Source organism: Mirounga leonina, unplaced genomic scaffold (assembly GCF_011800145.1).
Source record: "Mirounga leonina isolate KUSES-001 unplaced genomic scaffold, KU_Mleo_1.0 Mir_93, whole genome shotgun sequence".
NCBI classification, from domain to species: domain Eukaryota; kingdom Metazoa; phylum Chordata; class Mammalia; order Carnivora; family Phocidae; genus Mirounga; species Mirounga leonina.
The window spans coordinates 846,758-873,434 of record NW_023270854.1 but is presented as its reverse complement, the minus strand read 5'-3'; the positions used below and the strand labels follow the sequence as shown (position 1 = coordinate 873,434).

General features: G+C 47.1%; 1 protein-coding gene across 11 annotated transcripts in view; it reads left to right on the top strand.

Annotated features, from left to right (window-relative positions):
* ATP9B (ATPase phospholipid transporting 9B (putative)) overlaps positions 1–26,677 on the top strand; it is a 229,832-nt gene that overhangs the window by 110,733 nt on the left and 92,422 nt on the right. The window lies entirely within an intron of this gene.

Genomic DNA, 26,677 nt, shown 5'->3' with positions numbered 1-26,677 from the left:
AGAGTATGCAGCAAATATCTACACCAGAAAACCTGGATTTAGTCCCTAAGTTCCTTTTAAGTACGAATTTGATTATAAAGCAGGTGTTCTAAATAGGAACACGAGCATATTTATTATTTAAATACTTCGTATCACTAAAAAGACTTAGTTTTACATAAAGTTCTGAATGAGGAGGGCTTACTAATCATTTGTCGAAAACTACTCGATAGTATTTTATCATTTCTGAGCCGTATAGTTAAATTCTTTATAACCAAAGTCTTAACAAAGAAGTACAGGGGTGCCTGAGTGGCGCAGTTGGTTCAGCGTCTGACTCTTGATTTTGGCTCAGGTTGTGATCTCAGAGTCCTGGGATCGAGCCCCGAGTCGGGTTCCACGCTCAGCAGGGAGTCTGCTTAGGATTCTCTCTCTCCTCCCTCAGCTCCCCCACCTCGTGCCCGCTCCCTCTCTCTCTAAATAAGTAAATAAATCTTAAAAAATGAAAGAAGTATAGTTTATTCAAGAAGCAAATATTTTCATAATTGTCTTTGTTTTTTGAAATCCTTGTTTCCTTACTCTGAGCCTATAAAAACTGTTAGAAATTTGTGGAAGTTGTGATGCCTTGTTGATCACAATGTTTCCATCTTACTTTGTATGAGCTCAGAAAACTGAGTACTTACCATCATCAGAGTATCCTGAAGCCTTTTTTGGTGGAAGCCATTTTGGACAGGTGAGAAATGGGATCTGGAATATCTAGTAGAACCGAGAGTAAGGAGTAAGACCAATTTTAAAAATTGGGACAGGAACTGAAGGAAGGTGGAGTGTGGGTGACGATGGTATGAGTGGAGACTGGGAAGGGGGGGCAATGAGGTTTTCCTGTTGTTTCGAGATTCCCAGAGTCAGTGTCTTCTTCCCGAGAGGGCTGTGGTGGGTCTGAGTGGTACAGACCCGTGGTGCAGCGGTGCACACGGGGGCCTCCTCGGGGTCAGGAACAGGTTGTGTGCATGGTGTGGGTTCGGAAGCAGACTTTCCTGGGGGTAAATTCCAAGCCAGGCCAGCTAAGAAGGGGAGGCCACGTGGTCTCCTTACTGTGTCCTGGGAAGGCCTCCTGTGCAGCGCGTTCGGCCCCCACGGTGGCTCCTCCTCGGTAGAGAGAGAAGCTGGTCCTCGGTGGGGACATGGACTGGCCAGCACTCGGCAGGCCGTGTGGGGTGCTTGTCCTGGGGGCTGCGGTCTGGGTGGGTTGGGAGGCCCGCTGGGTCCTTGTGCAGGGCGCCTCCAGCTTGCTCCGAGCCGGCCCCCGGAGAGCGGCCCCAGGCTGGCTGCCGTGACCGTGTCACGCCTCTGGCCCAGCGCCCAGCACGTGTGCTGGGTGATTAGATAGTTCTACTAAGGAGCTGGTCGTTTCTTTTCCCCTCCATAGTTAATTTTTTCTAAGCGACAGTTTTTTAAAAATATTGCTTGGAAACAAATCTTAAAACATCTGGTTTCAACTTAATTGTCTTCTCATACATCTGAAAATACATTCTGAATGCTACCGTTTTTTAAAAATTTGATTTGTCGTTGGAGTAGCAACTGTACCACAGTTTCTTTTTTGAAACTGCATTAACTAAAACATGTGTATGATAAATTTAACATGAAATTAAATGGCTTTCTTTTCTCCTATGTAATTAGCAGTGTCAGCTAATAATTACCTTTTGTAAAACTTTAAAATATATCGTGTGTGTGTGTGTGTGTGTGTGAGCTTTCCCACTGTGATGAACTGTTGATCGCCTGGGATTTCTTTCTGAGGGCCAGTCATCCGCAGCAAGCATCTCTGAGGCTTCTTTTTAAATTGTGTAATACCATCAAAATCAAAACTTTTTTGAGGCCTTGAGTCAGAATGACACTTTTGAACACAGGACACAGAAACTTCTGTGGGATAAGTTACACATCAGACATTCCTTTTCTTTTTTTTTAGCTTCAGTGTAAATTGAAATCAGCATGCCCCATGGTTACCAGCACCCGCTCACATCTGGGGCACCCCTCCGCCCATCAGGGTTTCCCATACTTCTGGGATGGCACCCCCGTCCAAGCACTGCTTCCCTCCCCCTCACCCGCACAGCTCAGACAGCTGCAATCCTGTTCTCTCAGCATCACACCCAGCCACACACATGCTTACAAAGTGCAGATTGGTTGAGGTTAGTTTCCTGCCCAAAGCCATCCCAGGGGTCCCCGTTTCTTTTTCTTTTTTCTTTTTATTAACATATAATGTATTATTTGTTTCAGAGGTACAGGTCAGTCTTACACAGTTCACAGTCTTACACAGTGTTACACACTAGTCTGTCTGCCTCCTCCACATTCATCAGTCTTACACAGTTCACAGCACTCACCATAGCACATACCCTCCCCAGTGTCCATCACCCACTTACCCATCCTCCCACCCCCCCCACCACTCCAGCAACCTTCAGTTTGTTTCCTGAGATTGAGTCCCTTATGGTTTGTCTCCCTCTCTGGTTTCATCTTATTTCATTTTTCCCTCCCTTTCCCTATGGTCCTCTGTCTTGTTTTTCAAATTCCTCATATCGGTGAGATCATATGATAATTGTCTTTCTCTGATTGACTTATTTTGCTTAGCATAATACCCTCTAGTTCCATCCACATCATTGCAAATGGCAAGATTTCATTCCTTTTGATGGCTGCATAATATTCCATTGTGTATATATACCACATCTTCTTTATCCATTCATCTGTTGATGGACATCTTGGCTCTTTCCATATTTTGGCTATTGTGAACATTGCTGCTGTAAACATTGGGGTGCATGTGCCCCTTCAGATCACTACATTTGTATCTTTGGGGTAAATACCCAGTCATGTAATTGCTGGATTGTATGGTAGCTCTATTTTCAACCTTTTGAGGCACCTCCATGCTGTTTTCCAGAGTGGCTGCACCAGCTTGCATTCCCACCAACAGTATAGGAGGGTTCCAGGGGTCCCCATTTCTTGCAGGACAAACACCGGCACCTCCGCTGTAGCCAGGAGGTCCAGACCTTTTGCAGGCGTTCCTTGTGGGCTACACACCCCCCGCCCTCCACCTGCTTGGTGCTTAGCCCAGAGGCTGACCTCTGATTCTGTGCTCACCAAGCTTCAGTGGCCCCCGCTTGCTTAGCCTTGGGCAGCATCAGAGCTCCCTGCATTAACCCTGAGCTCTGAGGAGAGACGTAACGAGATCATTGTATGACTAGTCTGTCTGCCTCCTCCACTAACAGGTAAGCTGCTTTACCACAGAGATTGTTCATGTCTGTATTTCGGGTGCCCTGCCCGATGCACATGCTTATTAGCAAACTGGTTGAACAAAGGAGTAAACCTGGGGTAACTGTTTGTTTATGTGTTTGCCTCTTCCACACATTTTAGACTTCCTAGAGGCAGAAGCTGTGTCTTGTTCTCTTGCTGCAGTCCAGGTTCCTCAGACATAATCGATGTTGGGCAGTTTAACTAGGAGTGAAGAAGGATATCAAGATGATTTGCCTGAAAGTTATGTGGTGTCTTTGTAGGGGACGTGGGCTCACTGGAGACTGAGATGCTGTCCTGGGTGGTTGAAGTGCTCTGGCAGTGTGCGGATGGGGTGGGGGCGCTGCAAGATGGCAGGCGCATTTATTGAGCACTTGCTGTATTCCAGATACTACACTTAGCGCTTCCTACGCTGTCTTCCCTGTGACTGGTGGTTTTCTGTTTGCCCCTGGCGTCATCAGCTGACTGTTACTGTCCTTGATTGATGGTTATGTTGTCCCTTTGGCCTGTGGGAGTGCATTCAGCCCAGTGTCTGTGTCCCATTATCATAAAGCCATCATTTAGAAGTATTGTAAATGTTGTTGGGAAAATTGGACAGCCATATGCAGAAGAATGAAACTGGACCTTTTTCTTACACCAAACACAAAGATAAACTCAAAATGGATGAAAGACCTAAATGTGAGACAGGAATCCATCAAAATCCTAGAGGAGAACACAGCCAGTAACAACCTCGACCTTGGCCACAGCAATTTCTTGCTAGACACATCTCCAAAGGCAAGAGAAACAAAGTAAAAAAAATGAATTATTGCGACTTCATCAAGCTAAAAAGCTTTTGCACAGCAAAGGAAACAGTCAACAAAACCAAAAGACAACCGACAGAATGGGAGAAGATATTTGCAAATGACATATCAGATAAAGGGCTAGTATCCAAAATCTATAAAGAACAGGTCAAACTCAACACCCAGGGAACAAATGATCCAATCAGTAAATGGGCAGAAGACATGAACAGACATTTTCCAAAGAAGACATCCAAATGGCCAGCAGACACATGAAAAAGTGCTCAACATTGCTCGGCATCAGGGACATCCAAATCAAAACCTCAATGAGATACCACCTCACACCAGTCAGAACGGCTAAAATTAACAAGTCAGGAAATGAGAGATGTTGGCGGGGATGCGGAGAAAGGGGAACCCTCCTACACTGTTGGTGGGAATGCAAGCTGGTGCAGCCACTCTGGAAAACAGTATGGAGGTTCCTCAAAAAGTTGAAAATAGAGCTACCATACGATCCAGCAATTGCACTACTGGGTATTTACCCCAAAGATACAAATGTAGGGATCCGAAGGGGTACGTGCACCCCGATGTTTATAGCAGCAAAGTCCACAATAGCCAAACTATGGAAAGAGCCAAGATGTCCAGTGACAGATGAATGGATAAAGAAGTTGTGGTTCATATATACAATGGAATACTATGTAGCCATCAAAAAATGAAATCTTGCCATTTGCAATGACGTGGATGGAACTAGAGGGTATTAGGCTGAACAAAATAAGTAAAGTAGAGAAGGACAGTTATCATAAGATCTCACTCTTATGTGGAATTTAGAAACAGAATCATAGGGGAAGGGAAGGAAAAATAAAACAAGATGAAATCAGAGAGAAATCATAAGAGACTTTTTTTTTTTTTTAAAGATTTTATTTATTTATTTGACACAGAGAGAGAGCACAAGCAGGGGGAGCGGCAGGGGAGAAGCAGGCTCACTGCTGAGCAAGGAGCCCGATGTGGGGCTCGATCCCAGAACCCTGGGATCTTGACCTGAGCTGAAGGCAGCTACTTAACCTAGACTGAGCCACCCAGGTACCCCTAAGAGACTCTTAACTATAGGAAACAAACTGAGGGTTGCTGGAGGGGAGGTGGGTGGGGAATGGGGTCACTGGGTGGTGGGCATTCAGGAGGGCACATGATGTAACAAGCACTGGTGTTATATGCAACTAATCAGGCTACCCCTAAAACTAATAATACAGTATATTATAACTAAATTAAACTTAAATTTAAAAAAATGAAAATAAAAAAATAAAAAATAAAAATATTATTTTTTCTTTCTGCCACAAAAGATGTTCCAGATTCATCTTGTACTTTCTTTGCCCCTGCCCTGGGATCAGCTGTGGGTTCCTTCCAGCAGAGAATGTTATTTGGAAGTCAGGAGGGACCTGGGTGTGCTCGAAGCTGTTGAGATGTGCTGTACCCAGGCCCAGGCGTGGGACGGAGTAAGGAGACGGAAGTGTGACAGGAAGACGGATGGATGGACCCGTGCGTGCACAGACACATGCCGTTAAGCCTAATTTTATGTATGTGTGTTGAACACTGGGAGTTCAGGCACACTTGCTGCTCCAGTTTCTTCTAGTTTTCTCTCTGTAGTGAGAAACATGGGTACTGTTGCCCTTGATGTGTTTACTTATTTGATTGATCCCACACTTTCCAGCTGTACCTCTTTGTTCCTCTTGAGCTCCAGCCTCTGGGCCCAACCATCCTTGCCTGTCTCCTTCCTCGGGGGCCTCAGTGTCATCCCCCCACCTGGGCCTGGGCCCTCTTGGGGGGCTGGACGACTCCGCTAGGGCACAGACCACATGCACTGTGTTTAGAGAGGACAGGGACACATTCAAGTAATTATTCTCCAGTTGTTTTATTTTTGTTTCATTTCAGTGAAGGCTAAAACCATTGTTTATTCATTTTGTAGACCTCAGCCAAAGCTTATAGCTTGTTAAGACAGACACGTGAGGTGTTCAGTAAATGCCGATTGAACAGATGAGTCGCTTGTTGAGAGAGCCAATGAGAGACATATTAAATACTCACAGCCTCACCCTGAAAGAGCCTTTAGGTGAGTATAGAATAGTATTTGTCTTCAGTTGATTTAAGAGGAAGTGAAATCAAAATTGCTGAGTCTCTGAGCGTTGAATATAACGTCTGTCTGGTGAGCAGGGTTTTGTATTGTTGGCAAGTCCGTGGCCACAGACCGCTGTGCTGGTGCAGCAGATGCTCCTGCTGGGGAACCTCCAGCTCCCCACAGAAAGCCCTGGGTGGACTCAGGTGCCGAGGCCGGACTCTTCATCCCGACTCCGGCTCCCCACCCTCCACGTCTGCCAAACAGCGGTCTGTGGGACCCTGGGCAAAGAGACAGGTGAAGCCGTGTTCCTTCCCTTTCTCCGTCTGCTGCTTTCTAAACAAGTAGAGCTCACTTAATTGGAATTGCTTTTTGCATCTATTATTGCTTGGGACTCGAAATAAACACTGTCCTGAAAGAGATTATAGTCAAAAGAGGGAATTCGTCATGGATACATGTATTTTCTGTCTCTTTCCCTACATTTTACACACAGTACACCCTCAATAAATAGTGACTTGTTTTAAGTATGAGTTGCTGTGCTGACATTAAGGATAGGGTTTTTGTTTGTTTGTTTGTTTGTTTGTTTGTTTTAATATTCCAAATTAAGTGACTTCAAAGTTAATGAACAGACTCAGGAAGCCAGGCCTAGAACTCAGATTGATGTCTTCGAGCCACAGAGCAGGATTCGTGTGGACTCTGCCGTGGGTAGTGGGTAGTGATGCTCACTAAACATGGAGTACATAGTACTCTTCCTTGCAGGAACGCTGATGGCCAACTCCGTGCCGCGTAGAACCGTGTGGTTGCGGAGCGGCATTACGGACCCTCTCGCCCTACTGTGAACACAGACACGTGCGGGAGAAGTAGAGAAAGAGAAATGTGACATTACTACACAAAGTGCATTAACCTGTAGAAATGAGCGGCTTGTGCAGGATACAATTTAGAGAAGGATTTATTTTGTTTTGGTTGGATATTTAATCATTCAAGCAACCATCTTCTTAAGTTAAAGTCAGTAATTTTTTTATTACAATTACAAAAATTGTTTCATAGCCTTAAGATACAGACATGGTCTGAAACACACAACATAGAAAACAGAATTTTCATAATGCACCAATTTAATATGTTTTTAATTCCAAACAATATAAAGAAAAAATGACTACTTCCAAGTTTTAATTTTGGGCTAAGATGATGCATTTGTTCCGTACTTTAGATAAACGCAGATGACATTGCAGCAGCTTGATTTCAGGGGAATGTGCTCACTTTGCCTTCTTAGCAGTCAGGTCAGGTTACTACGGAATGTATGCTAGATTCTTTTTTTTTTTTAAGATTTTTTATTTGTGAGACAGAGGGAACACAAGCAGGGGGAGCGGCAGGCAGAGGAAGAAGCAGGCTCCCCGCTGAGCAAGGAGCCCGATGCACGACTTGATCCCAGGACGCTGGGATCATGACCTGGGCTGAAGGCAGACGCTTAACCACCTGAGCCACCCAGGCATCCCTGTATGCTACATTCTAGAAGAAAATCAGATTGAGAAGTTTCCTCACATTCTTTAATTAGTCATCAGTCTTCTTCAAGATCTGTTCTCAAACTGTGGCTTTCTGCATCAAGAATCATAACACTTCTAAAGATATTTGTGGTTGCTAATTAACACCAGTAAATAAATAAAGGGGTTCTTGGACATTTTAAAGTATCCATGTGATTGCACAGTTTCATTTAATACATACTTTAAGTCATTTTAAGGATGTGTATGTAACATGCTGGGTTGTGGCTGTGTGTTCCGTTTTTGTTTTAATGCTGAATTAGTGCACTGAAGAGAAAAGAGGGGTGCTCAGAACCTGGGTCTGTTTTTCAAAGTAAGATTCACATTGCTTAGAAGAGACAGTTCATGTGCAAGTTTTAAGAATAAATGAAGAGTACTTTAATCATTTTTCCCCTTAAAATCAATGTAAGTAGTTCAAGAAGTATAAAAATGTTCAGTTTCTTATTTTGTTAGTGCTTCGATGCTAGCTTTTCAAAGTAAACTGGTAGGTTTTCATCTATCCTTCTGTCACCCTAGGGCGGTGGGAGCCTCTTACTGGCCCAGCCTGCTCCTGCTTATTGTCCGATCTGAAGTTCTCTGTTAGTTTGGTGGTTGGATGCAGGTCAAGCTATTTGCTGCTCTTACTAATTAACATGAAGTTTCTGTTTGTAACCTTTTTTTCCTTTTTACGGGGGCAGGGCAGAGGAGAGAGAATCCCAAGCGCAGAGCCCAATGAGGGGCTCCATCTCCCGACCCTGAGATCACGACCTGAGCTGAAATCAAGAGTCAGACGCTTAACCGACTGAGCCACCCAGGCGCCCCTGTTTATAATCTTTTGATATCAATTAACCACATATGTTTCATAATAAGAAATTGAGTATAAATTCTCTGTTTTCTGTTTCGTGCTTCACTGCTTTCCTCAGAATTATCTGGGATGCTGGTACCTTGCTCCTTCATCCATTCGTGAACACTGGTTTTGTGCAGGGGCTTTTTAAGGCACAGGAAATACATGGGGACCTAAACATCTGTCCCTGGAGGAGCTCATCATCTGCTCAGTGGGAGACATGTTAACAGACCATTTTAAAACGGACTTGTCCTTTATAGTTTTACTAGTCCTCAGGTGTCTGAGGAGCACTGAACACCGACCCTAACAAACCTGGGAGGTGTGGCCTGGAGGGGGTCAGACTCGAGGAGGGGGCTCCAGGGTGCTTCCGGTCAGGGGCAAGCAGAGACCCTGGGTGCGTAGGTCCCGGACCAGGAGTGATTGGCACTTTTGTCGTGTGTGGTTATGGAAGGGAGCGACAAGAACTGTCCTTGAAGAAATGGTCAAGGCCTCGATCACACAGGGCCTTCCGTGCCACTGTGGAGTGCTTGACCCACATCCCAGAGCCAGAGCAAAATGAGCTCAGGGCAGGGAGATGTGTGTGGTAGATTGACCGCTGTGGAAGACTGGTTCAGAAGGCAAGACGGACAGCAGATGAGGTCTGGTGAGACCCATTTCAGACAGCTCAGTGTCTTTGTTTCTACAGCACGAGATTGAGGTAATGATACTGTAATATTTTATTTACAGTACATTGCCTCACACCTCATAAGTGCTCAAAAATGCAGTCAGAGGTGCAAGAAACTAGAAATTTTAAAATATTAATGGAAAGAAAAAATACGTAGCTTGGTGCTCAGCTTTTGAGTTTTTAAATAGATTAAAACAAATTTGATGGTCTTAAAAACTGAGACTTGATTTGAAAGAGCTGTGTGCCATTGAGATTCGAGAAGCCAAGTCTTAAAGAAACCAAGGTGGAATGTATGTGTGAGCAGGAGAAAAGAAAGCCGGCACAGCCAAACCATCCCTCTGTAGACATCCTGTCATAGCCTGCTCTGGAAAATAAAGGAGAGGCATAGGAGAAGCAAGGAAGAGAGATGTGGGTGTGGAGTTCCTGCCTCTTGGAGCAGAAGCCCCAGTAGCACAGCTGTGGGGGCAGAAGACGCCAAGGCCCCAGGTTCTCCCCAGCTGAACCCCTCCCACAGGTGCTGCAGGCTTCAGAGTCCCGCAGGGCAGTCTCAGAAGTTCCTGTGCCACCAGAAGGGGCCGATGCGGGGAAGGCCAGGAAAATGTCTGCCATGGTGCTGACCACCGACCCTGGGACTTCAGCACCCAGAGCCGATACCATGCAGATAGTGGGCAGGGGAGGGAGCCTCCTCATCCTCAGGTGCCACCAGGCCCCCCCACCCCATCCTGGATCTTAGGTGGGGGTGGAGAAACAGTGGTAAAGGCCAGAATGCAATTTAATTTAAATCTGAAATATTAATTATGATTTTAGGTTGTGACCAGATTCTATTAGATTGAATATTTTGGGATTTATTTTAGGAAAATAAAGTTGTGTTTTGCACATCTCAGCCTACATTCTATACAGATGATACCTACTACTCCGAAACTTCCCAGGTGTTGGAGATTTGAGGAGCTTTTGATACTTGCAGGTAGAGAATTCTAGGTGTGGTTAGATAAGATTCTGTACCTCCTGGTTAGGGCAGAGAGTTGACTGTTAGTTGGGATTGTGGGAATAGATACTGTTCTCATGGAAACTGTCTGAGTAGGCTTGGGCCAAGGAGGACACCTGTGCTCCTCCAAGAACTAGTATGGTCAGAGGAATAGAACCCACAAAAACGGGCAAAGGTATGAGCTGAATCAAAGAGAAGAGTTTGAAGCCAGAGGGAATGATCACCAATGTCAAATGCAGCAGACCAGAGCATACACATGGCTCTGACCATTTGCAGGGCTCCGGTGACCTCCAGGACGAGCGGGGGCGGGGGGGGGATGAGGCGATGAGTATTCTCAGGTTGTTTACAGGACACAAACAATGTGGCCATGTTTCCGGGCCATGCCAGTAGCAAGGAAGAGACGGAAGATTCCAGAGAGACAAAGTCAGTAGAATAAAATCCCAAAGGACACAGGAGGTTCTTCAGCAGAGAGGAGGGTGTCCTTGAGCTGGGTGAGGGACATCCCATTTCATGGGGCAGGAGAAAGAGCAGGAGGAGGTCTGGTCAGTACAGATTCGTCCAGACATGGCTGGTCATGACACACCACTCGGCTCCATGTTCTGGATGAAGTAGGAAACGTGCTGGTCTGTCAGAGTAAAGTCAGGGGAGAGCCCTCTGGCCTGGAGAAAAACCTTGGGAATACGGAGTAGAGAAGGTGGGGAAAACAAGCCATTCCAAAGCAAGTAGAGAGATTGACCCATGTTGCTGAAGCCCTCGTAGAGGCTGGAGACGCCGTTTCTAGAAGGATGATTGTAAATTGCTGTGGGACTTTCTCCAGCAAAGATCCTCCAGAAGCCGAGAGTGGGTTGTTGGGTTTTGCTGTCAGGGTTGTGTGGGCTGTGAGCCAGAGTAAGCTAATGTGCAGTAACAAATGGGCCCTGACATCACAGTGGTTCGGAGAACAGCGGAGTGCTCTCCTTGGGGTCACTGGGGACTTGGGTTTCTCCTAGCTTGTGGTTCCAACACCCAGGGCCACGGCACCGTCCCCGCATCTAGCCAGAACAGGGTGGCACAGTGGGCCCCGTCCATTGTCGGCCTGGGAAGTCGGCACGCCTGGCCCTACAGCAGAAAGGAGTTGAACCGAGAAGATCAGCAATTGTCACCCGAAATCTGAGAGACAGGCTGAGATCTGCTGAGCTGGAGCCATCAACTGGAAGGACTAATTAAGTCATTCTGACCAATTCTGGAGGACGTGTGTGGACTGTCTGAGGCTGGGACCTGGGTGCTGCTGTCTTGGGGGCTCCAGAGCCCCCCCCACTCTGCAAGGTAGGAAGGGGACAGGGAGGAGTGTCCCCTACGAAGCAGAGTCTTACTGTAGACAGTGAAAAGCCTGTCTGGCCTTGTCCCCCCCTGGGGAGGGCATTTCTCCCACTCAGTCCCCCATTTGTGAAGGTGACAGGTCCATTGAAAACCTGGGAGTGAATTACGGCCCCACACCTTAGCCACACGCCGGCGGGTTTCCAGGGCCACGGTGGCAGGTTCCAGATGGAAGAGCTTTGGGGCGTAGACTCCCCGAGGAGCCACACTCAAGAAGCCCGAGTCGGCGGGGAAGACGGAGCGCGGACACCAGAGGTCCTCGGGCACTTCCAGCCCCTGCTCAGGTTACCTGGTACATCATGTCTAGCTTTCAGCAAACCTTGTAAGACATGCTGCCGGGTAGGAAAACAGCCTGGAGAAACAAAGCCAACATGAGACCCAGACGCACAGAGGGCGCAGCTTCTGGAGTTAGCGGGCGGGATGGGAAAGCACCGTGGTCGACATGTTACGGGCTCTGATAGGAAAAGCGGACATTGTGCAGGAGCCGGTGTGGGTGGTGCGGGTGGGGGGACACGCTATTGAAAGGATCGAAAGGATCACCGTGACAAAGGAAGAAGGGCTGCGACGAGCTGCACAGCGCCAGTCTGAAGCCAGGACAAAAGAAACTTCCCAAATGAGAAGCAAAAAAAAAGAATGAAAAAGGGAACGGAAGCCAGGAGCAGAGCCTCCGAGAGTGAGGGACGGTCTCAAAAGGTGTAACGTGCCAGCCAGAGAGGACAGAGCTGACAAGCGGCTGAAGCCGTCCTACCGTTAATGACAGACGCCAAACCACAGATCCCGGAGCCCAGGGAACAAGCCGGGCCAGAGCCAGAAAGATGTACATCCGCTTGCGTCCCACTGAGACCGGAGCAACCCAAAGGCAGAGAGACGGCCTTGACGGAAGCCAGAGAAAGTAGGAGCACGGTCTGGAGGAGGACAGCGCACACGGCCAGGCCAGGGCAGGCGGCGGTCGCGGTAGCACCTCCTCAGGGCCAGGGAGCGCCGCCCGGGGCTGGGGGTAGACCGCAAGCTCCCGGAGCCTTCCGACCAGCCTGAGGGGAGAGGAAGCCCCGCCGGAGGGTTAGCCGCAGTCTTCCAGAGCCTAGCGTGGGGAGGCGCCTCTAGATTTAACACAGCCGCGCGGTTTGGAAATTCACAGTGTGAAACCCCTCTCGCCTCTACCGTCTCCCCAGTCGCCCTCGCAGAAGACCGGCTCCAGCAGCAGGGAGGGCTGGGCCCCGCGGGCCCCGAGTGCAGACGCAGCTGGCGGGAGCGCTGGAGCCGCGTGGGGGCCTTCCTCCCCTGGACTTGCGAGGACTCCCGCCGCCTGGCCGGGCTGTCGCAGAGGGCCGTGTGCCGTGCTTCGTGAGCCGCTCCCGCGGTTTCTGCAGTTCCAGAAGGGCTCTTCAGCTCGCCTCCTCGACGGCGGGAGATGCGGTTCCACACCTGTTTCTCTTCCTCTGAATGGTCTTCCCTCCACGTGTCTTGTTACCAGCCCGTCATCTCCTGCTTCACCTCTGAAGGTTTTCCTCAGTGCTTGGGTTTTGTTTGACAACAGGAATGATACTTAATTTCTGTTTTACTGTTTTGATTTTCTGTTTTAATTTTGTTACCACGCCGTACACACAAAAATCTACAAGCCAGTGAGTCCTCACAGTGTGCACACATTCCTAGTCCATTACTTGGGCAAGAAATGGAACTTCACCCGCGCTCCAGAAGCTTCCCTCCCCCGCCCTTTCCTCCCTAAAAATAACCACTGTCCTCCCCTATCTAATCAGCATTATTTTTGTTGGATTTTGAAGTTTACAAAAAATGCACTTACGTGAACTAGATCCTTGTGTCTGCCCCCGCGGCACAGCGCTCCTCACGTGTGACGCTGGATGCAGCGCTCTGCCCTGGGCCATGTCTGCGCACCAGTCCACCGTGTAAATAAACCGTGATTGTGCGGCGCGTCCTTCTGCGGCTGGGGGATCTTCCGTTCCCCCCGGGTCTTGGCCGCCGGGACGTTGGTGTGGGTGTGTCTGTGTGCTGTGTGCGCATAGATACGGTTTCTCTTGGGTGGGTGCCGGGGAGTGGGGCCACGGGGTCACACGGTGTCTACATTCATTTCACGTAATTCCAGTCTTCCACAGCGAGCACACCCGTTTTCATTCCTCCCGGTGCTGGGAGTTCAAGTTCCTCTGGGACCTTGCGCACACATGGGTTGTCCGTCTTTTTCCAGTTTTAACATAATTCTGGTGGGCATGTGTCGATGTCCCACTGTGTTTTAGTTTTCATTTCCCTGATGACTAGTGAGGTTGAGCGTCCTCTGTGTTTATCGTCTGTCCAGACGTTGTTGGTTTGAGAATTACCCGTGGGTGTCTTTTACCTGTCTTTCCATTGGACAGCTAGTCTTTCTGTGTCCGCCTTGTGGGGGTTCCCTGCGTGCCACTGTGAGCGCGAGGCCACCCAGGTGCGCTACTTCCTCCCACTCAGTTTGCCTCCTCGGGCTCTTCGTGGCGACTTGATGAATAGCGATTGTTAATTCTAATGTAATCAGTTGTTTTTTTCATTTTATGGCTTAAGAAATCTTTCTCTACCCTGGGTCATGAAGATACTCTATCTTCTAGAAGTTTTTATTTTACCTTTCTCACATCTCTAGATGTCTGGAACTAGGTTTTGTGTTTCATGTGAAGATGGGACAGTTTCCACTTCCTTCCCCGTGGAGACGTCCATGGGCCCATAACCACGTGGAAGGTCCATCCATCCTTCGTGGCGCTGCAGGTGCGGTCCCGTGTCCACATACAGTGGGTGTGCGTGCTCTGTGCATCCGTTTCCATGCTAATAATCTTCCATCACTGTAGGGAGTTTGATTGGGGTTGCAGTCACTCTCTGTAGAACTTTGATGAATATTGTGTATCCCTTTCTGTTTTTTCAGGTATGATTTAATTTTTTCAATAATGTTTTATGATTTTTCTCTGTAGAGTTTTGTACACCTTTTGTTTGATTTATTTTTAGGTAGTTAGAGTTTGTTGATGCTGTTTCGTTTGTTACCTTCTTAAAATTTCATTTTCTGTTTACTGCCATATAAAAATATAGTTGCAGTGAAGGCTTTTATTCCCAAATTGGTTTCCCATTAAAAATATTAAATGCATACTTTGCATTTTAATTACAGATCCCAGTCAGATGTTGAGCACTATCGTCTCAGGAATTTACCCTTTCTGGGGCGCCTGGGGGGCTCCATCAGTCAAGCGACCGCCTCTTGATTTTGGCTCAGGTCATGATCTCGGGTTGTCCTGTTTAACATTCTCTCTCTCCTGCTGCCCCACCCCTCTAAGAAAAATAATTTACCCTGTTTGGCCAGCTGATAGTTTTTTAAAAGAGAAACTTGGTGACTTGTAGCACAAGACTCTTAACTGCTGTTGGTGAGGTGCTGAGGCCGCCTCAGGGCCCCAGGGAAGCCATCTCCTGTCTGTGTGAGGGCGGCAGGTGGTGGGTCCCTGACGTGTAGGTGCGGAGGCTCACAGAAACACTGGAGAAGAAAGCACAGTGACTCCTGTCAGTTTGGGCTGCTGATGTGCGAGACCATAGTGCAGGATGACCCTGAACGGGTCCCGCCATTTTTTATTCCAACTCCGTACACTCCCATGTGTGTTGGGAGCGATGGGGTGGTCGCTTTGAAGATGCTTGCCCAAGTCCAGATCTTACTCCAGCCCTTTTCACTCATGGAATTGGCCAGGCCGGAGCCAGCTCCTTAGTAGTTGTGGGCTCAGCATGGCCCTGACCGTTCTGACCGGTCCTGAATCACTCTTCTGCCCCTACCCCACCTCACGAGCTGTGTGTGGACAGGCTGTGCAATTAAGCTTCCTTCCTCTTCCTCCGCTGTTGAGATGGTGATGTGTGTGTGACCAGTGGCTGAGGGGCCGGGAGCCGACATGACCTCCTGTTGGAGAAAGCTGTTCCGATGATTGGATTTCAAAAGGGGGAAAGATCTGCAGCCTCCAAGTCGGCTATTCTGTAACAGTGTTTTTGCTTGGATTTGAAAGAAATCAGACCAGAGGAGAGTAGATGCATTGTCATGACATTAGTGAGAACAAGAAGGATGGCGGTTGGCTGCAGTGAGCGGTTCCCCTGTGCCAGGTGTGGGCCAGACCACAGAGGTTCCAGGGTCGCATCCAGGGCCGCGTCCTGGGCCGGCAGCCTGAGTCGTCTGTGCAGAGGGCTCACAGTGGAGAGGGTGCCTTTCAGCCAGAGACCCCAGGGGGCCCAGATGTATCTCGCCTTGGAAGAGCTTCCGAGGGCCACGCTGGCAGGTGCGTGGGGCCAGCTGCCTGGTTGTGCGGAGCTGGACTGGCTGAGAGGCGAGGCTCTGCCCGCGTGCCCGCCGGTACTCCCCATGTCTCTCCTGCCCACAGTCCGTTACTAGTTGTGCATCTAGAGAGGAAACAAAGTTGGTGAATTTGCACACAGGCCAGATGACATTGTGGCACTTCACGCAGACATTGTGCACGCAGCCCTGTGCACACGGACCGTTCTCGTGGAGTGGGGCCCCAGGATGAAGCGTGAGCCCCTGAGCTCTGGGAAGACACGTGAGCTGAAGCCTGCCTGAGGCCTGTTGTCGTAGTGACAGGCAGATGGGAAGATGGGGTGTGCCGCCGTGGATTATAGGTACTTAAAATAGTCGGGGAAGAATTAATTCGTTTAAATTCTAGTCATTATGGTGCCATTTCCTACATTCATGTCATACTTATTTTGAAAGGAAATTGAAGAAAAATTAGCTTACCTGCGGTGGATCATTGTTTAAGAGAAATCTGATGACCAACGCTCACTTCAGGCAATTCACAGCAGCTTCTTCTATAGTTTAAAATGCTCTTCATGTAAGTTATATGATTACCCTTTAGGAGGAGTATGTGCCTCACCTTGCTGTTTTCTTGAGAGCATTGTTTTGTAAGGACAGTTAATCATCCGTCAAGTATCAAGGCTCTGAGAGATTCTGAAGGACACAGAGGAGTGTAGAGTGCATCTCTGGGAGTCCTTCAGGCCTGCATTTCCACGTGCCCCCACCCTGGCTCTTTGAGGACACCTTCCTGCCCAACCCAGAACCGTGGGGCTCCACACACACCGCCCCGTCCCTGCTTGGAACTCGGTAGGACCCACTTAGAGCATGGGAGGGAAGGCTTGAGGTAGAACAGGCAGGTACCGTGGGGTTATTTGTCCTTTGATTACTTTGCTGGATAAAAGACTTGCCTTTGTTGACTGTTTACTTTCTTGGTCATCGTTTTGGTCATTTTATTCAGTCTGTTGTGCTTTCCCCAAAGTAGTTGGTGCCATGTCAGCAAGTTTTACCACATTTAGATGAAGACAGTAGAGAAAAACATTTTGATAAGCAAGATTTGACCAGTCTTTATTTTATGGACCTTGTGGAAGCATGTGTAGTTAAAGGGAAGTGCGACCAGAGATCTGATTATGGGGATGAGTGGTCCCAGGGAGCATCCACAGCTGGGCTGTGTCTGGCCCAGGAAGCCAGACTGGAGGAGGAGACCGAAGCTCCTCGGAGGACAGCCACAGGTGCTGACCTCTGATGGAGTTAGGAAGATCCACCAATGGGAATCACGCAGCAGCACTTGGGGAAGGCCATTGGGTGGGAAATGGCTAAGGTCATAAGAGCTCAGAAATTAATCAGACCAGAAATGAAACTCTTTTATGTTAATTATTAGTGTGGAATTACTCTTGTTAAAGTAAATCAGTTACTTATGCATTTATGTTTTGTTTGCCTGGAGCACTTTTGCCTGCATCTTTTTTCATGTAGAATGTAGCCTGACGGACTCCAGTGTTGAACTAGGTAACGGTGGGTCCGTCCCCCAGTCGAGATGCACAGCCTCTTGGAAATCATACTGCCCCTTGTCTCCTCACATCCGGCCTGGGTGCTCTGTCATATTTTTGAGCACCAAGGCTTGATTAGACGACCTCTGAGATTCTGAGACTCTTCTCAGATCGCCGAGGAGCTACGACCCCATACCCTCTTCGTGATCTGTGGCATGTGTCCTCCTGGAGCAGCTAAGGTGCCAGGGAGCTTTCAGTGCAGACCCCCTTGGCCGTGGCTGTTCCCGGCGTCAGCCATAAACAGCCCTCATCCAGAGTGAGAACCTGTTGAGTATATTCTGCCATAAGACAATTCACTAATTACTAGCATTTTAGCTCTCTTAGTTTAGGGCAACCTTTTCGTCATTACGTGGCATGCCTGTTTTTAGCAGCTAATATGTGTAATTACATTTAAAGTAAGTGGCTCCGAGTGCTTTAACAGCATTTTGATATTAGTGTTGTGACCTAGCAGTTGTCTTCTGGTGGCTGAATAATTAATTTGTGTCTAAGAGCTTTTCCGTTTGATAGTTGCCGAACGCGGGGTCTCCTTGTGGTAGGCTTGCTGGCTTCCAGTGACCCTGAGCGGCCATCTGGTACAAATTCAGAGCGCTGCCGTCATCTGCTAGTAATTGCTGGCACCTGGACGTTGCAGTCCCCCAGAGCTGAGAGTGTGTGAGCAGGACGCATATGGCCCTTTGGAGTGGGGTCTTCCACACAACGCACACGTGGAGCCCTGGAAGGGGAGCACAGCCATGGGCTGTGGGGTTTCTCAGTACAACCATGTGGAAGTTCATCTGTATTTTCATGCACAAGGTATGAAAGATGGTGACCGTTTGGGGAAGGTAATTCACTAAATCCTGGCGTTGCATTTGTTTTATGATTTATTTTAATGGGTCTAGTACTTAGTAGCCTGTTCAGGCTGGTAGGATTGTTTCCACGCCGTTTTACAGAAGACGTCTTTAAATCCTCTTTTGTGAGCGGATGAACTTTAGTCAGGGCACTGGCCTCTAGCACCATATTATATTAATGTATTTTACGTGTAATTTAGAGCACAAGAAGAATGCCCTGATTTGAAGGCTAAACTGTCCCCCGTGGCACTGGCGCAGCTGATAATCGCGAACTAGAAAGATGTGTATATCAAATAGTTTACAAAATGAAGCCAGCTGTGTTTCCCTACATACTGTGGCTTCCTGACATGCATCATTAAACCTTATTAGCTACTTCCTTTTACAAAGATTCTTGTAGTCTTGAACATTGCATATTAACATTTTCTGCCCCTCCAACTGGAAATTATTTGCTTTATTGTAGAGTGTCAACTTGCTCTAGTTTCTGATGCGTTCTAATTGGTACTTTAGAGTGTAATCATCGTGAGATACCACGCCATGCATTTCTTTATTTGGAAATTAATACAGACCTTTTCACTTTATCTGTCAATCTGGGCAACTTTTCACACAATTCCTAACTCCTGGGATTGCTTACAAGCCATTAAGTATGAAATGGTTCATAAAATGTCTTTGAAACATAAAGTAACACAAAAATTTTAGATGTTTAAAATAGTGTTACATTTTGCCAAGATACCACTAATAAAGCTCTTACACAGACAGTTCTCATAATAAAGGAAGTAAAGCAAGATGGAAAGTTTCTTCAACCACCTCAAGTTGTCGTTTAAAATTTTCAGCAAATCTGCTAAATTCCATTTTTCTTAAAAAACAAGAACGTAAATCATGAGAACCGTGGACTGACTCAAAATTAGATGTTAGACCCACTGGCCACTCTCGGTGTCTCTCTCTCTCTCTCTGCCATTCTTCGTTGGCCTTAGAAGGGGGTTAGTCGCTGCTGACGCTGACTGTGGGGGTGCACAGGACACGGGCAGAACGAGCCCCTGTGTTCACGACACTCGTCGCCAGTGTGTTATGGATCTACCCTGCGCTTGATGCGGGCACGGTCAGGGGGCATGCGTCGCATTGCCAGGGAGCCTCACGAGTTCCCTGAAACCGTGATCCTAGCTTGGGCTCCAGTAAATATCTTCATCATAGATCTTGTCAAGCCAGCTAATGACTCTTGATTTAAAAGCACTGTTGACTGGTTTATGTAATGATAGGTGCCGGATATTTGGAGATTGGGGTAGGGACCTTAAGTGGTCCATAAATTCCTGCATGTTTACACAGTAATCTAAGAAACATTGAGGGGAGACAGTGATGCGTGAGCGGACGCCACTGCAGCCTTCGTGTGACGTGGCGGCTGGTGGTACAGCGTGGGTCCCCGTGGCGCGGGCTGCAGAGGCTCACACGTGGAACCGTGCTAAATGAAACTCCACCACTAGAGCAAGGAAGCATTCTTTTCCTGCTGCTTGTCATCCGTCCCCACCCCAAGATGTGTGACTTAGAACTAGCAGCTTCATAGGCCGTGTCTAGTGTTTGACTCAAGTCCCTCATGAAAGCAGACTTTCTGGAATCTATTATATGAAAACTGTTGACTAAGGTTGGTAAACTTGCCTGCACAAACCATCATGTACATCGTGTTTGCTGGTACGCCGAAGGAAGAGTTTAGATGTGAGTAACGTTTTGAAGCTAATCACTGAGCAAGTTTCTGACTTTATTTTGGAGACTCCTCTGTACCGTGACCTCTTATGAAAGAAGACCTCAGGTTGGAAATTAAGGTTTCATTTTAAATTAATGGGACCTCATTTACTAAATTGAACCATTTCCTTATAAGGGAAAAAATACAGGTGGAAAGGTGGTAACCCCTGGCCCCATTACATACAATTTCTTACACACACACACACACACACACCCGCTGCTCTGGCCATCCCCCCGTCGGCCCTGTGCGTCCCCACTGTGCACTGTGCGGGGGAAGGGGTGCTCTGACCTGTGTCCTCCCCCAAACCTAGCCTTTTCATATCACCTGTAGTCCAGCAGCTCCAAGCCACTCACCAGAATAATTCCTTCAACACCTCATTTTCTGGATATCAGAAGGGGATCATGTAATTATTTTCTGGCTCTTTAAATAGAGTTCAGAGGGTCTCCTGAAGGGGAGCTGTCGCTGTGCTTGGCAGTTTGAGGGTGCAGTAGAGTTGGAAGGCCTGGCTGTATGTTTGGTAACTCCCGTAACAAGTGGTCACGGAGCCGCGATTTTAGTACTGGTTTTATCAACATCCTTAGCAGTACAGCACTGTTCTCTAGCCAATAACAGTGTACAGATTATATCTCATGAGTGAGAATGCGTCTTAAGGGTGTTTCTGAAACACACACACACACACACACACACGATACTTAAAACAGAGGACTTGCCGCACGGAGGAGAAAGTAGAGACGCACGCGTGCACCTGTCCCCGGAGGAAGACCGGGCCGGGCCGCCGTGGAGAGACGAGCGCGGGGGAGGCCAGCGCGGCAGGAAGCACAGCCTCCCCGCCAGCTCTTGGGGCCCCTGATGAAAGCCTTTCTGTGAAAGTATCGGTACCACTTAGAGTTATCATTAGAAAAATCTGACTTTCATGTTGCTAGGGAACAAAGAAATCCCAAGAGCGTCGGGTCTACCAGGCCGCGACCCTGGGCGTGAGGCGGCTCTTGGACCTGCGCCCTGGGCTCCGTGCCTCCTCCCACATCCCTCCAGGCTTTGTCGCCTCAGCACAGTGACAACATGGCCAGACCCCAGACTCGTGGGTGTTGTGTTTGTGGATAGTCAGGATGTGAAAGTAGGTTAATGCTGTTTGTCGAATATCTGTTAAATATAAAATTACCCAAATCAACTGCTTATTTAATGACACTGAAATCCAAATGCCTGACTGGGAATTCCACTTACGTGAATGAGGTTGAATGTTAAGGTTTCTGGTGTCAGTGGATAGCTTAGGTTATTGAAGTAATTATTTTAAATTGGTGAGTGGCTTGGCAAAACCATTTAAAATTGATAGCTTCCGACACTGTTAGGACAAAAATAAGGTTAAATATATGCAGGATCTTGAACCATCAATGTAAGCTGTTGTTGCCGTTTTATCAATTTAGTTTATAATAGATCTAAATCTTCAGAAGCCTTAGTGCCATAGTACTCTGCTGATTACCTGCAGTTTTCTGGACGTATTCTGGACATCTGATCTCTAAACATGATTCCTTCTAGAACAGTACGTTTCTATTCAGGAAATCCCCCTCTTGTAAGTCCTTATCAGTTCTGTCTTGAATTCTACATGGCAGAAATGAGATGTTTAGGGCAACCCTTTTAGGCAACAAAAAAAGTACATCTATGTACATAACGTGTATTCAATATACTGAATTGGTTGAATTAGAGATCGAAGTTCTGCTTTCAAAAAGCAGGCTTTCAGGATTCAGAAAAAATAAGCATCAAGCCTGAGCGCCCTCTGCTGGCTCCACGGCAGCATGCCGCCCCTTGGCGCTTGCTGTCTCTCCCAGCTGGGAATCTTAGTTTACAAAGAGCAGCAAGACGTTAACGTGACCCGTGACCGCGGTGCACTCAGGTTATAGTCAGTACAGCGCTGACATGTGCATTTTAGTTTTCTTACGTCCCTGATTTTCAGATAAATTATGTGGACTATTGTGAAACAAGATTAGGAATAGTGTACATTAGAAAATTACGGGGTTTTCTTAATACTTAGTGCTGGATTTTGATGTAACTTGTGTACATGGAGTATACATTAAATTTCCAAATAGTTTCCAGGCTGTTTTGCATGTTTTCACTGACTCATTTTTGTTTTAAATACGGCATTGATGTGTCACAAGTTGTACACACGAGTATTTGAAATAATTTATAATGTTAAAAATTAAACTTACCACTTATTTTTAAGCCACTGTATTGCATTACCTTTGATGACTTCTGATATACTGGTTATACTTTAATAAAAGTTCTAACACGACAGAGGAAGCTGTCGGACAGTAGGGGACGTGACCAGATTGTCTTTCAGGACCATACAACAAGCCTGCGTTTTGCAAAAACAAATCTGAGATGTGTGCATACATATGTTCATAGACAATCTGCTATTTTTTTGGCATATCTGTCAGTTATAAAAAGTACCCGTTTGAGTGGATATGTGTCGTGTCGGAAATGCTAAAGCCAGTATCGAAATTTCTCCGGGGATCTGCAGGGTCAGCAGTTTGACCAGACAGCTTCATTGTGCACTCGACTTAGCAGGTAACTTGTTTGCAGATTTCAGGAAGGATTCCACCTTCAGCAGCGTGTTTACTGTCAGCCAGCTGACACGTGGTCTGACAGCGGACCTCAGTCCCAAGTTTGTGTAAACCAGGCTCTCTTAGGGTTTGCCTTGAATCTCCTGTCTCCTAAGTTTCTCCCATTGATATGCAAAGTGTTGTACTTTTTGCTGAGTAGCAGATCCTCGCACTAGTACTTTTTTGTTCCTGTAAAAAATGTAACAACCCCATTTTCTTTTTAAATGTTCAGCACTTAAGGAAAACCATCTTATGTAATAACTGTATAGGAAGCACGGGAAGAAACCTTAGTTGCTGAATATAGCAGTCAGGCAAAATTTGTTGGTAGGTAAAAATGTAGGATATGAAGTATTCTCTAACAACAGACTTTAAAATGTGTATTGTGTAAATATACATTCTTATTTTTAAAAATTAAGGTGATATATTGTAACATTAAGAATTGTCGTACGGATGCTTATTTAGGGAGCTTTTAAAAGCACAGATTATTGAGCCAAAAGACTAAAATGGCTCAGAGAAACGCTGCCTATTTCGCAGATCACTGAGGCGATACGCAGTAATAGCTCAAAGACGTCTGCAGTGTGCGGCCAGCCTGTGTATGCAGGAGACACTCAAGACTTAGTAGTTCATGTCCAAAGATGAGTAAATAAATAGACTTGAGGGAAAAAATAAAAGGCTACATAGCATCACTTTTTAAAAACATACTTTTAATTTAAACTCCAAAGTGGAAAAAGTTATTGCTGTAAGATTTAGGAGTTAAATGAATTTCAATTATTTGAGATACGTAAGTACAAATGAAGGTCTGAAGATTACTTATTTTTTTCTTGTTTCTTAAGATTCTACTAAAAGTGGAAAATATAGGGCTGATTTGTTTCAAAGATATTTAAAAGGAATGTGCTTTTTATAGGAATTTCAATTAGGTTAAAGTGTTGCCCTGTCTCAGTTTTCTAGTCAGGATCCAAATTCTGAATGATGAGGAACTGGTGGGCTGGTCCAAGAGTATTCAGCTGCTAAAAGATAAACAGCATTAACGTTATTTTTTTCCCTAAGTGATCTTTTGTGTATAACGCCGTCCTTCTGCCTATGTAGAGTCGTCTTGAGTAAAATTAGCTACTAGGCTTTTAGATTGGAGGCTTTTCTGTGTTTCAAAATGTGATCCATGTACAGGGATAATATAGGACAAATTAAAATAATATTTAGCTCCTTGCAAGAGTTTAAATTGGCTTTTTGACATTTCACATCTTAACTGTTTTGTTATTCTAAAATACTCTGTGTAACAGGTAAGTTAAATGTGAGTTTTAAAAGAATGGTGAAAGCATTTTGATGTTCACATCATGCTCCTCCAGGGATAATACCATATGGTCAGCACTTAGTGGGTGTCGAGGCCCGTTGTTTTGTCTCTTACTAAGTTTGTATAGCACGAGACCTTTGTTCCAGTTTGGGGTGTACATTGACTTCTTAGGGACCTGGTAGCGCGATAGGGGTTTAACTTTGAGATGGATGGGACAGCGCTGCGTCTCAGAGATAAGGCGGGCTCTCATTCGTCCATTTACAAAAACCTGACTGATCTTTTCTTGATTAAGCAGGAGAATACCGTATTTACCCTTTATTGTTGGTATAAACCATTATTTTACTGAGAGCCATTAGCTATTTAAAACTTGGTACATAAATTAAAGAGGAGCTAAATGGATTTGTGATTGTTGCTATTAGTAGCATTTTAGATTATACAGGCAATTATTGTGTTCATTATCCTAGAACAGCCCCTTTGCAGAACCATTGTGGTATCTTAGACATTATGCACAAATTTTCCCTTGGAGATTAAAATTTCCAGTAGCGTATTTAATTTTGTTATCACAGTTGTTTCAAATAAAACAAATGTTATGACAAGTAGAAGAAAATTTGCTTTACTAATATAGGAAATTACAATAAATGTTGAAAATTGCTTGCTAGTGTACATAATTTACCTTTTCTTGCAGAGTCATAATTCGAGTGATTAATAATATATTCTATGGGTGGAAAGGTTTTACAATCATAGCAAAAGGTATTTGGTCTGTTCAGGTGTTTAAAGAAATTTTTTAAAGAAGGAAGAGATTCACATCAAAAGTGAAGTTACCGTCTTCTTTATAAAACCTGTAAGTTTACAAGTTAACTAGTTTTTGTACTGAATATTGTTTTTAAGAGTCCAGATTGCATTTTAAGCGAGTTGTAGAAACTTTTTAAGCATGTTTTAGAGAAACGAGTATAAAAATATTAACTATTAACTAAAAGTGGACTTTATTAGAATTGACAAAAAAAAACCCCCAAAAAACAAATTTGGATGATGCTATGTACTGTAGCTGGGTTGCAGTGATTTTCCAGGAAGAATAATCCTAGTTCAACAAGGGCTACCTGAAAGAATGCAAAGAACAACCCGTTCCTGAAAAGTTGTACTTTGCTGTAAACTTAAAGAGTTCAAAGTGATGAAGCTTCCCTTTGGACCCGAGGGGTGTGGGAGAGGACCGGGCCGAGCGGCCCTCAGGCAGCGGAGCCCCCCGTCCTGGTCAGTCAGAAAGGTATGAGTACTTGGAGTTCTCTGCGTAGCAGTGGGCAGGGGGCTGCTTTTCACTGCGGTCCTATAGGTGGCATTTCTTCAAAGGAAACTGTGTATTCATTTCTGACTGTTTTTGTCCCAGCTTTTACAGTCTTTCACTGCTGGGATGCAGGGAGAGTGTGAGGTGGTGGTTATGCATTTTGCAAGACAGTGATTCTTTATTTTATTACAGAAAAAAGACCAACTCTGCAAGGCCAGATTAAATCATTCCTTTCACTTTTTAATGGGATTTGGATGAATAGAGTAAAATATGCACTTTGCATTCATTGATAGCATCTTTAGGTTGAGGTAATTGGGTCTTTTTTCCCTGACTGAGTGAATAATGACTTCATCTGACCCTCGGGAGGCCTGACACTCAGGCCTCCTTTGTCACAGCACAGGGTCTGGGCTTTGAAACATGCGCTACTTCCTCGGCGTAATTTTTCTTCATTCTAATCCAAAAGCCCATTTTTCTCAGTAATTCAGGCATAAACTGTGTAGTAGTTGAAGTAGCGGAGATTGCAAGATACTCGTCCTCGTTGCGCTGCTCTTGAAACGCGGTGGGTAGATCCGGGCGCGCTCTCGAGCGGCCCGGTTCTCAAGGGCTCTTACGGGGCGGCCTGCCGGAAGTTTCCAGAAGCTCGCAAGGGCTCCTGTGCCGCCCGCCCGTCCCCTGCGGAGGGGCCTGCAGGTGGAGGGCCTCGCGCTGACCCCTGGCCCGACGGTGGCCGCTCGTGCAGAACCGGGAGGCCCCTGCGGCCGCGCGCCAACTTGCGTGGCCCCGGCCCGCGGGCTCAGCAGGCGACCCCAGACCGCACCACGGCCCCCAGGCCCCGCGCTTTCTTCCCGGGGGCGGGGGGCGGGGCCACAGGGGGCGGGGCCACAGGGACGGGGCCTATGGGTGGAGCGGGGAGCCTCTGGGGCGGGGCCACGGGGGGGCGTGGGCCACGGGGGCGGGGCCACAGGGACGGGGCCTATGGGTGGAGCGGGGAGCCTCTGGGGCGGGGCCACGGGGCGGGGCCTATGGGTGGGGCGGGGCCACGGGGGCGGGGCCACAGGGACGGGGGCCTATGGGTGGAGCGGGGAGCCTCTGGGGCGGGGCCACAGGGACGGGGCCTATGGGGTGGAGCGGGGACCCTCTGGGGCGGGGCCACGGGGGCGGGGCCTATGGGGTGGAGCGGGGGGCCACGGGGCGGGGCCACAGGGACAGGGCCTATGGGTGGCGCGGGGAGCCTCTGGGGCGGGGCCACGGGGCGGGGCCTGTCGCGGGATTCCCGAGCCCCGCCCAGGACGCACACACCGCCGTGTCCTGGTGGGTGAGCAGGTAGAACCCGGGCTCTAGACAAACGGCAGGGGTTACTTCTGGCTTCTTGTGGTTCCCGTGTTTCCAGGCTGTTCGTAAAGGCCTAGGAGTGGCATCCGGCAGCAGCTGGGTTAGACAAGAAAACTTGGTGTTTTGTAATTTTATCACTGGTCTTCATCTTATTTTTCCTACTAGACTGGCTGTTTCTTGCAGGTGGAATCTCAAGTGGGCTCATTTTTCATCACCTTACACTGTAGCAGAAAGCTCAGTAGACCTTCCATTTATTTAATGAGTGGATTTCGTCCTAGCTACACTTAGCTGCACTTTC